Below are 10,533 nucleotides of genomic sequence, written 5' to 3' on the forward strand. Positions count from 1 at the left end.
TTTTTTTTTTTTTTTTTCTTTTTTGGTCTCCAGCTCTTAACCAGAGGGTTAGAGCCTTGGTTCCAGTCCTGGCTCCATCCCCTTCTTGCTGTGCACATAGCTTCACCTCTCTGAGACTTGGCTTCTCCTCTGTGAAGGGGGCTGACCACTTCTCCTTTTCAGGATTATTGTGGGATTAAAGAAATGCATAGAAAGTGCCTGGCACATAATGGTGAGTGGTTCCATAAATGAGAGCTGTTGAGAGCTTGGCTGTTTTTTTTTTGTTTTTTTTTTTTTAAGATTTTATTTATTTATTCATGAGAGACACACACACACACACACACAGAGACAGAGACACAGGCAGAGGGAGAAGCAGGGGGTCTCCAGGATCAGGCCCTGGGCTGAAGGCAGCGCTAAACCGCTGAGCCACCAGGGCTGCCCCCCCTTTTTTTAATTCAGAAAAAGCTACCTTTTACATATTCTTTAATAAAATGGGGCCACTGTTTGTATGCCTCACATAATATATTTTATTCCTTTTAAACACATGTGTTAATCCAATAAAGGTATTTTCCTGCAAACATTTTATTTCCTATTTTATTCATATTTTACAAAGTCTGGACAAATCACTGAAGCCCACTGAGGCTCCATTTCCTTATCTCTAAAAAGGGAAAAATGCCTTCCTCATGAGCTTGTTTTGAGAATTCAATGAGATGCTGTATGTAAAAGTGCTTTGCAAAGTCAAACAAGTGGAAGAGAGTACTTTTTTGCACTCGTCCTTCCCTCTCACTAGGATGAATTCCTCAAAGACAGGAGTGAGTTTTGTTTACCTTTGCATCCCCAGCATTGAATGTGTAGTAATAAATTTAATAATAACAGTGATGGTGATAAGAACTTTGATTTCTTGAACACCCACTATGTGCAGGGCTCTGGACTAAGTACATTGTAAGGGAGGGAAGAGAGATAGACATTTAGAGGTTTTTGCTTCCCTCTGCTAGTTTATTTATTTTAGAGAGGAGGGGAGAAGCAGAGGGAGAGGGAGAGAATCTTAAGCAGGCTCCATGCCGGCGTCTAGCCCAACGTGGGGCTCCATCTCACCACCTTGAGATCATGACCTGAGCGGCCATCAAGGGTCCTTAGTAGGTCCTTAACCTACTGAGCCACCCAGGGGCCCCCCTCTGCTGATTATTTAAAGATGAAGGAATTGTTTTACTTTCACATGGGCAACTGCTGTCTTCCATACTGCAGATAAATTAATCTCAGTCCTGGGTCTTATACATGGATTGGCCAATCCAGTTAAATAACAAGAATAGTAATCTTTAGTTCCCTTATCTATGAGATGGGTTTATAAGCAACTTGCCTCATATACAAGTGTCCCACAAATGACAGCTTTCTCTCCCTCTTCTCTCCTCCCCACCTACATGTACCCTTCCCTTGGGGAAGATGGTAACAGGGCAAGATGAGGAAACCCAGCAGCAGGTAGCTGAGTCCCTTCACCCCTCTGGGCTTTTGTTTCTTTTTGGCACAGGGTGGCAGACCTTTCAGGAATAATTTCCTGATTCTGAGAAAATCTCCCTTATCTGCCATAGTGCTGAAGATTCAACTCAACCAAATACCACATGCCCCCTATGAGCACGTGTTGCATGTTCCAAGTAGATTTAAGTCCTAGAAGGCAGAGTTGTGTGTTAGGGGTTTGATTTCTATTTCCTTAAGCATTTTCTTCATCATCTCACTTCATCCTTTATAAGCCTTCCAAAGTCCCCAGGTCACAGATGAGACAGCTAAGTCCAAGAGAGAGGAAGGGCTTTGGTTAAGACCACAGAGCCAGTCTTAGGACCCAAGACATGCCAGGAGCCTGTGTGAGCTCAGGTGCTCTCTGAATACTTTCTTCTTTTTTCTTTAAAGATATTATTTATTTTTATTAAAGAAAAATAAACTCTATACCCAACATGGGGTTTGAACTCACGACCCTGAGATCAAAAGTTACATCCTGTGTCTGTTGGGCTCTGCACTCAGGAGGGAGTCTGCTTGGGATTCTCTCTCTCTTGCTCTCGCTCTCTCAAATAAATAAATCTTTAAAAAATAAAAGAGTCACATGCCGTACTGACTGAGCCAGCCAGGTACCCCCTCTGAGTACCTTTTTGATACCAGGCTCTGTGCTAGGTACTTTCTCCTGGTAATTTTATTTTATTTATTTTAAAAAATATTTTATTTATTAATGAGAAACACACAGAGAGAGGCAGAGACACAGGAGAAGCAGGTGCTCTGAGGGGAGCCCGACGAAGGACTAGATCCCAGGGTTCTGGGATCACGCCCTGAGCCAAAGGCAGCCACTCAACCACTGAGCCACCCAAGTGCCCCTCTCCCAGTAATTTTATAAAGCAGGTCTGACCCCACTTTCCAGATGAGTAAACTGGGACTTGGACAGGCAAAATAAGTCACTCAAGTGAGATAGAAGTCAGGGACAGAATCATGATTTAATCAGGGCTGATTCCCAAATGTGGGGGTTTTATTTCCTACTTTGAGCCCCCTGCAGGTTTGCTGTTCTGGGGCCTCTTCAAGTCTCTGCAGTGGTGGTGTCATCCACCAAAGCAAGGAGTGATTTCCAAGGCTGACCCTCCTGTCCCACCGTTAGCCCCAGCCGTGGGGTCAGGGAATTCTTAGAGCAGAGCACACAGAGCTCCTGCTGCAGCCAGTGATCTGCACCAAGTGCTCCCCATCCCCAAAGCCCATTGTCTCCCCAGGAGACAATACAGATAAAGGACCCAGCCTAGTGGGCTGCCTGCATCAATCTGTAACCATGGAAACCCCCAGGGAGACAATTCCAAAGCTCCCCCAGCCACCCTCCGCCCTGCAGCTGTGGCTCCAAGAAGAAGGGGGCACGGCTGATAATCGCCACCCCCCACCACTACCACCACCAAATGGGACACAGCTGGGCTCTCCTCCCCACGCATCCCGCCCGCCCCTCCGTCCCAGAACTGGGGCCTTGGATGCATTTTAGGCCTAAAGTTCATTTCTTTTGTAAGAAGGTCAATTCCATGAGATTCTGGCACGGGCTGGGATGCATCCCAGGGTTAGGCATAGGGGGCAAAGGGCTCAGCAGAATCCTTAACACACCCCCCCCCAACCCAACGGTCTTCGGGGCCCCCGGGAAGGGATTAGGTCCTCAGCTCGTGACTCCCCTCTGGTGGCCAGTTGCTGCAGTTGCGGTGCTCAATTGTCCGTGGAGTCTCTAAGAGGAACAAAATTTACCTCTTCTTGGGTATCTACTGTGTTCCAGACGCCCACACATATTGGATCTGGTCCTCATAAACACCGTGCGAGGTAGGTATTCTTATCCTACGGCACATACCTGAAGCCAAGGCTTGCAGAGGACATCCTGAAGGAAGGATAGATAGCAGAATGGTCAAAGAGGACGAGCCCGGACTACCTGGCGTCAAAACCTGCCCCACCATCACCAGCCCTGTGACCTTGGGCAAATGTCCTAGACTCTCAGAGCCTCAGTTTCTTCATCCGTAATGTTGGATGATAACAATACATACCTCATAGGGATGTTATGAGGATTATATGAGTTAAGATTTATAAGCCTTTAGAATGGTGACTGGCACATAGTAAATAAATATAATTCTGGGCCCTGATACTCAAGCTGGGTGCCTTCAAGGCATATCATTAAAGTACTCCTGGCCTCAGTTCTTTCAGCTGCAAAATGGGGCTGGTCCTGGCTTCCAGATGGGGCTGTTGTGATCTCTGAAGTGGATGTGGGGTGTGAATGAGCTTACTTTGCTACTATTAGCATTGTTGTTTGTGATCTGCCTGTTGGGGGAGGAATGATCATGAGGGCAGGGGACAGGTGGGATCAGAAAGCAAGAAGTATGGTCCTCTCTTCACAAGCCAGGAGAAGGTGGTGCCTGAGAATACTGGACCCTATGACCTCTTTGGCTCCACAGGACCCCCTGTTTCTCCCATACAGGGACACAAAGAGATTCTGATGAACAGAGGCTCCTGGTTCTGTGAACAGAGGCTTTCCTGGAAAGAGCTTGGGAGTGGTCTTTCAACGATTCTAAAAAACATTCAGAGTTCAGTAAGCAATTCTCCCGCTTTTACTCTGTGATGGACATTGGGCTGAACACAGGGGTGTAAAGATAAAGAAGACAAGGAATGGCTTAAATCTGGGGACAGAACAGAAGACAGGACAGAAAAACAACTGTAATTACACTGTGAAGTTATGACAGCCTGAGATTCCTAATAGGACATGGGGAGCAGAATCAGAGTCAGCTTCTGAGGCCTGGTGGGTAGAAGCTGTCACCACCCATGCCCGTGCCAGTGTCACCTGGACTCCAAAGACTGAATGTCCTGTTTATTTCAAAAGTATTCTGAGTCTTATTTTTCAATGCCAGTAATTGCTCTGGATTCTTGATTTTGTGTCCCTGGTTTCAGTTCTGTCATTCTGAAAAGTACCAGGATACCCATTTTTACTGAGCATTGTTTGAGATCACAGTATTCTCAATGGCTTGTGTATCTGAGAAACTCCTGTCTGGGAGCAGACCTTTTCTTTCCTGGTGGAAGAGAAGAGAGGACAGCATAGGCAAACAAGGATAGCAGGGAGGTCAGAGGGGGCGTCAGAGGATGTATATATATATTTTAAAAGATTTTATTTGTTTGTTCATGAGAGACACACAGAGAGAGAGGCAGAGACACAGGCAGAGGGAGAAGCAGGCTCCATGCAGGGAGCCCAATGCAGGACTTGATCCCAGGACCCAGGGATCACGACCAGAACTAAAGGTGATGCTCAACCACTGAGCCACCCAGGCACCCCAGAAGATGTGTATTTGATCAGAGCCTGAGGTTGCTGGGTGAAGGGGGCAGAAAATCAGAGGGGCTGGGGGCAGAGGGGTCAGGCCATGGTGGGGAACTTCTTGCCAGACCTTAAGCTAGAGAGTGACAAGATCCGGTGTTTTGTTTCGTTTAAGATTTTGTTTATTTATTTTAGAGCATGCAGGCACCAATGGTGGGAGGAGCAGAGAATGAGATTCCCAAGCAGACTCCTCACCCAGCAGGGAGCCTGGTGCGGGGCTCCATCTCATGATCCAAGCGATCATGACTCATGAGATCACCCCCTGAGACAAAACCAGGAGTCAGTCACCCAGCCGACTGAGCCACTCAAGTGCCCCAGTTTTCTTTTTACAGATTTATTTATTTATTTATTTATTTATTTATTTATGATAGACATAGAGAGAGAGGCAGAGACACAGGAGGAGGGAGAAGCAGGCTTCATGCCAGGAGCCCGACGTGGGACTTGATCCTGGGACTCCAGGATCGCACCCTGGGCCAAAGGCAGATGCTAAACTGCTGAGCCAGCCAGGGTTTGTTTGTTTGTTTGTTTGTTTGAGCAGGGGAAGGGGCAGAGGGGAGAGGGAGAGAAAGATCCAGCAGACTCCCAGCTGAGCTCAGAGCCCCACGAGGGGCTCCATCTGAGGACCCTGTTCAATCTCACCACCCTGAGACCATGACCCAAGGGGAAATCAAAAGGCAGACACTTAACAGACCAAACCGCCCAGGTACCCCTAACAGGTGTGCGTTTTAAAGAGTTCCTGCAGGAAGAGGAGAGAATTAGCTGACAATCACAGGAATCATGGGTGGCGCTTGCCTATGCTATTCAGGGCATCCCTACTGGAACTTGAATCCGATTGCCCTCCTACAACGTGGACCACCTTCACGGGACCCAACATCTCTTCAAAACATCCCCAGGGTCTGGTCACATCTGGAAAGAATCTGGCCAATTTGGTAGCCCCCTCCCCACCCCACCTCCCCCCGGGCCTTCCCAGCAGGGCTGCATCTTTCACACCCTATTACACCTCCCCAGCCCACAAGGGCTGACTTGACCAGAAGAAACAGCCTTGCAGGGTTTGGGGCAGTTGGCTGAGTTCACCTCTAGGTGGCACCCTTAACCATTAAACCCCACCAGCTTCCACCCAAACACCAGAGAGAAGAGAGAAGGAACTACAGCACACCAAGCACCTAAAAGCACCTTCTTAGGTGCACATCATTATCTCTGTTTTACAGTTGAGAAAACGAAGGGTCCGAGAGAGATGAAGTCATGAGTCCAAAGTCACAGAGAGAGGCAGGCATAGTGCAACTTAGCTTCCCTCCAGCCTCCATTTCCTCATCCGTGAAATGAAACTGACCCACCTCTGGCGACACGACTGGATTTTCTGGCACTATGGCTCTGCCTATTCTGGACATTTCACATTAATGGAATCATGCAATAGATGGCCTTCTGTGTCTGGTTTCTTCCACTTAGCCTACTGTTTTTAGGGTTCATCCATGTTGCGGCTGGTGTCAGCAATTCATGCCCTTTTTTGACTGAATATTGTTCCATCGAATGGCTATGCCACCTTAAATGTATCCGTTCATCCTTTGATGCATAGTTGGGTTGTTTCTACCTCTTGGGTGTCATGCATAATGCTGTTGTGAACATTCATGGACACATTCTTGGGTGAATGTTCATTTTCAATTCTCTTGGGTATATATCCAGCAGTGATAGTCCCGAGTCTGATGGTAACTCTGTGTATAACTGTTTCCCAGGGTGGCTGCACCAATTTACATTCCTACTGGCCATGTACGAGAGCTCCACCTTCTCCACAACCCGGACCCTTATTTGATTATGGCCATCCTCGTGGGTGTGAATCTCATTGTGGTTTTGATTTTCCTCTCCTTAATGAGCAGAGATTTTTTTTTTCCTCCTTCCTTCCCACCGCTCCCTTTTGGCTTCTCTCTTGATTTTAGATTCATGTGAACAAACTCCCCTGGGGAGTTCCAAAACAGGAGATCTGTGCCTTCAAGAAGCTTCTATCAAGCATTTTGTATTTTGATAAGTAGGACTTTGAACAGAGGGAATCTGAGGAATTTTTCAGGAGAAGATATCCCAGGCATGAGGCACACCAGTTGGAATACAAGTTTGCTTTGGTTTGGGGACTTTTCTTTCTTTCTTTCTTTCTTTCTTTCTTTCTTTCTTTCTTTCTTTCTTTTGATTTATTTATTTATTTTAGACAGTGAGAGAGTGTGAGTAGGGGTGGGAGGGGCAGAGGGAGAGAGAGAATCCCAAGCGGACTCTACACTGAACACAGAACCCAACACAGGGCTCGATCCACGACCCCAAGATCACAACCTGAGGCAAAACCAAGAGTCAGAGGCTCAACCAAATGAGCCACCCACGCACCCCAGTTTGGGAACTTCTCCAGAGCTTTGGGGTCTGGCTGGAATAGGGTCTTCCTTCTTTACCAGCTGTGCAGCCTCAGGCAAGTTGCTTAACGTCTCCCATGCCTTGGCTTCCTCATCTGGAAAATGGGACTAAGCATCCCTAACTTATCTAGTTGTGGGGCACTTTCTTTCCACCCCCAACAACATCTGCAGCACTGGGACCTCGGATTCATTGGCAGAATGTACCCTCCTTCACCTGGGGTCCTGGAGATAAGCTCTTTATTTAGAATGGCTCAGTGGTTCAGGAGCCAAACGTCTGAGTTCAGTTCCTGGTTTCATTTTTAACCAGCTCTTGGTCAAGTCTCTTCCCCTACATGTGTGAGCCTCAGTTTCCTCAACTGTCCAAACTGTACCTGTGTTATAGGGTAGTTAAGATATTTCAACATAGGGTGGTGCCTGGGTGCCTGAGTCGGTTAAGTGTCTGTCTGCTTTTGGCTCAGATCAGGATCCTGGGGTCTTAGGATGGAGCCCCACATCAGGCTCCCTGCTCAGTGGGGAGTCTGCTTCTCCTTCTGCCCTTCACCCCCCACCCCATGATCTCTCTCAAATAAATACTTTTAAAAAAGGTATTTCAGCATAATAATGCAGGTAAAGTGCCTAGCTGGGTGCTTTACACTGAGATGTGAACAATCATCACCATCATCATTGACGGGAGGTCTACTATGTGTCTGGCACTCTTAGGGAGGAAAGCAGGAAGATGAAGACAAGCACAGGTCCCGGAGTTTCCTTGAATGTCTGACCTCAGACTCTTTGCTCCTGCCACTCCACCATCTGGGTTGGGCTTCCAGGGTGGGTCAGATTTGAGCAAGTGGTGGGGATGGGGATGGAAGGGAGGAGGAGGGGCCTTGTGGATGCCGAACCATGGAAGCAAAGCCTGGAAACAGGAGCATGTAATGTAGCACATACATGGAAAACTGCAAGTATTTTGGTTTGGTTCCACCGGGGCTTCTCACATCAGATCTCACACAGATCTTAGCTCAAATATATTAAATGGCTCCTGCGCACCCCTCTAAGGACTTCGTAGCCAACACCTTATTGAATCTGCACAGTAAACAAAAAGATCACTTTTGCCATCCCCATTTCAAAGATGAGGAAACTGAGGCTCAGGTCTGTGACCTGACCAAGAGCACAAGCTGGGAATGGATGGGGCAGCGATTCCAGTTCCAGGAGACAGATTATAGATGTGAGCCACAGGAATTAGTCGGTTCCCAGGCAGTGAAACTAAAGCCAGCCCTGGCGGCCCGAAACTCAACCACAGAGAGCTGGCTCTTGGCCCCCTCACTGGCTCCCTTCTTTCGTCTCAGCCGCACCCTGCCACCCCCAGATCCCTTCCTGGCCCTGGAGCTCTGCTCCTTCCCCAAACCTGCTCGGCCACAATTTCTTCCAGGATCCCTCATCTGTAAAATGGGGATAATAACAATGCCTGTCCTGGAGGGGTGTTGTGAGGGTCATTACCACTACCATCTCAATAGTGTCTCGAAGTCCTGTGAAATCGGCAGAGTAGAAGCCTTGTCTGTACTGGATGGTTGAGAGGTGGAGCAACAGCCTACCCAGGGTTGCTCAGCTAGGAACTGGAGAGTGGGACTTGAATCGGAGCCTCATTGTCACTAAACAGAGGTTTGTTTGTTGAGTCAGAACATGCTAGGTGTGGAAAGAGGGCAAGAAGCACTCTGACTGGAAGAGGAGAGGCAGGCGGGGAAGGCTTCCTGGAGAAGGTGAGATTCAAGCTGGGCCTTGAAAAACAGTGAAATACGTAGACTGCGGTGAAGGAGTCTGTGTACTGGAGATAAGGACAGAAAAGTAACCACAGCTGCCACTTCTTGAGGTTCTTTAGGAACCAGGCTGTGTGCTGACAGCTGTACATTATCTCATGAGATTTCCCCACAATCCTATGAGGTGGGTGTTAATAGGGATGAGAAAGGTGAGGCTCAGAGAGTTTATAAAACTTGCCTGGGTTCACACGGTTGGTAAAGTGATTGGGTCTGGATTTGAACCCAGTGCTGTCTGCTGGTAAGTCTGGGCTCCTGATCACCTTGCCTTAGTGCCACCTTATCCTGGAGACCCGAGGACAAGGACCAGGTATTAAGCAGGGGACTGACTCTGGAGGGTTTCGAATGCCAGCCTCTGAGGTGCATAGAAATCACACAGCACCAGGCAGGAATCAGCGGACCTGGAAATTGAGCTTCTGGAAGCTCCACCACTCACTAGCCAAGGTCACTTTTTGGAGCCTTTGCATCTCTCAACTGGAGAGACCAGGAATGTAAATGGATGATCAGCAATGAGGGTTTTGAATGAGGAAGAGAGAGGGAGCTCTTGTGACAAAAGGATTGTTTCGGAAACACATGGAGATGTTAAAAAATATTGACGGAGTGTGTGCTCTGGGACTGCCACTGAGGACAAGACAGAGCTCTGCACTCTGGACCCCCAGCTCCCATCCAGGCCTGCAAGGGGTAGGGCACAGCCTGGGAGGGAAGGAGAGAAACCTTTTTTTGAACAAACAAGTGCTCAGAAGCTGGACTGTACAGATTGGCCTGCCAGTTCTCAAGTCAGTGAATCTCTCTGTGTGATCTTGGGCAAGTTACCTAGCTTTTCCGCCTCTCCACCTTTACCAGGAACACCATCACGCCTCCTCCCAGGAGTCAAAGAACTAAAACAAGTCATGCAGTGACTTAGCAGGGTGCTTGGCATACCATAGGCACTCAGCAGACGTTAGTATCCTCCTAGGAAGAGGTGTAAACAGTTAGGCTCCACCCATAGCCCCCCTGCCAAGAAAGAAAACAAGCTCCTGGCTTTCCTTTTTAGCGGGACAGAAGAAAGGATATAAAAGCATATGTGGGGCAGCCTGAGTGACTCAGCGGTTGAGCGCCTGATCCTGGAGTTCTGGGATCGAGTCCCACATCGGGCTCCCTGCAGGGAGCCTGCTTCTCCCTCTGCCTGTGTCTCTGCCTCTCTCTCTGTGTGTCTCTCATGAATAAATAAATAAAATCTTAAAAAAAAAAAAAAAGGCATATGTGCTAAGTAAGCAACCATGCAAATTAACCAAAGGCCTTCGGCCTGGGCTCGGGACAGGACTCCGTGTGCAAATTCGCCACCTCCGGGGCAACATGGGCCTATTCCTCAGCCGGTCCCGCGCCGCTCCGGTGGCTTCTGCACCGAGGGACGCAAACCAGCCTCCCAGCCCGGTGGGCGGGCTGCTAGGGCCGGGGCGCGCGGGCGCCAGCAGGTGCGGCGGCCCCTTTAAGCAGCACAGCTCGTGTTGCAATCGCTGCCGAGGGGACGGGTCCTTTCCGGGGGGTG

The 10,533-nt window shown here is 48.5% G+C and overlaps 1 long non-coding RNA gene across 1 annotated transcript; it reads right to left on the reverse strand.

Annotated features, from left to right (window-relative positions):
* Positions 1-2,934: 2,934 nt before the first annotated feature.
* On the reverse strand, positions 2,935-8,791 carry LOC144313524 (uncharacterized). Its single transcript, XR_013379165.1, has 3 exons — positions 8,692-8,791; positions 3,329-3,355; positions 2,935-3,208 (listed from the first exon to the last, which is right to left on the reverse strand). It is a non-coding gene; the product is annotated as an uncharacterized LOC144313524 (long non-coding RNA).
* Between the last annotated feature and the right edge of the window lie 1,742 nt (positions 8,792-10,533).

This window comes from Canis aureus, chromosome 5, assembly GCF_053574225.1.
Source record: "Canis aureus isolate CA01 chromosome 5, VMU_Caureus_v.1.0, whole genome shotgun sequence".
NCBI classification, from domain to species: Eukaryota; Metazoa; Chordata; class Mammalia; order Carnivora; family Canidae; genus Canis; species Canis aureus.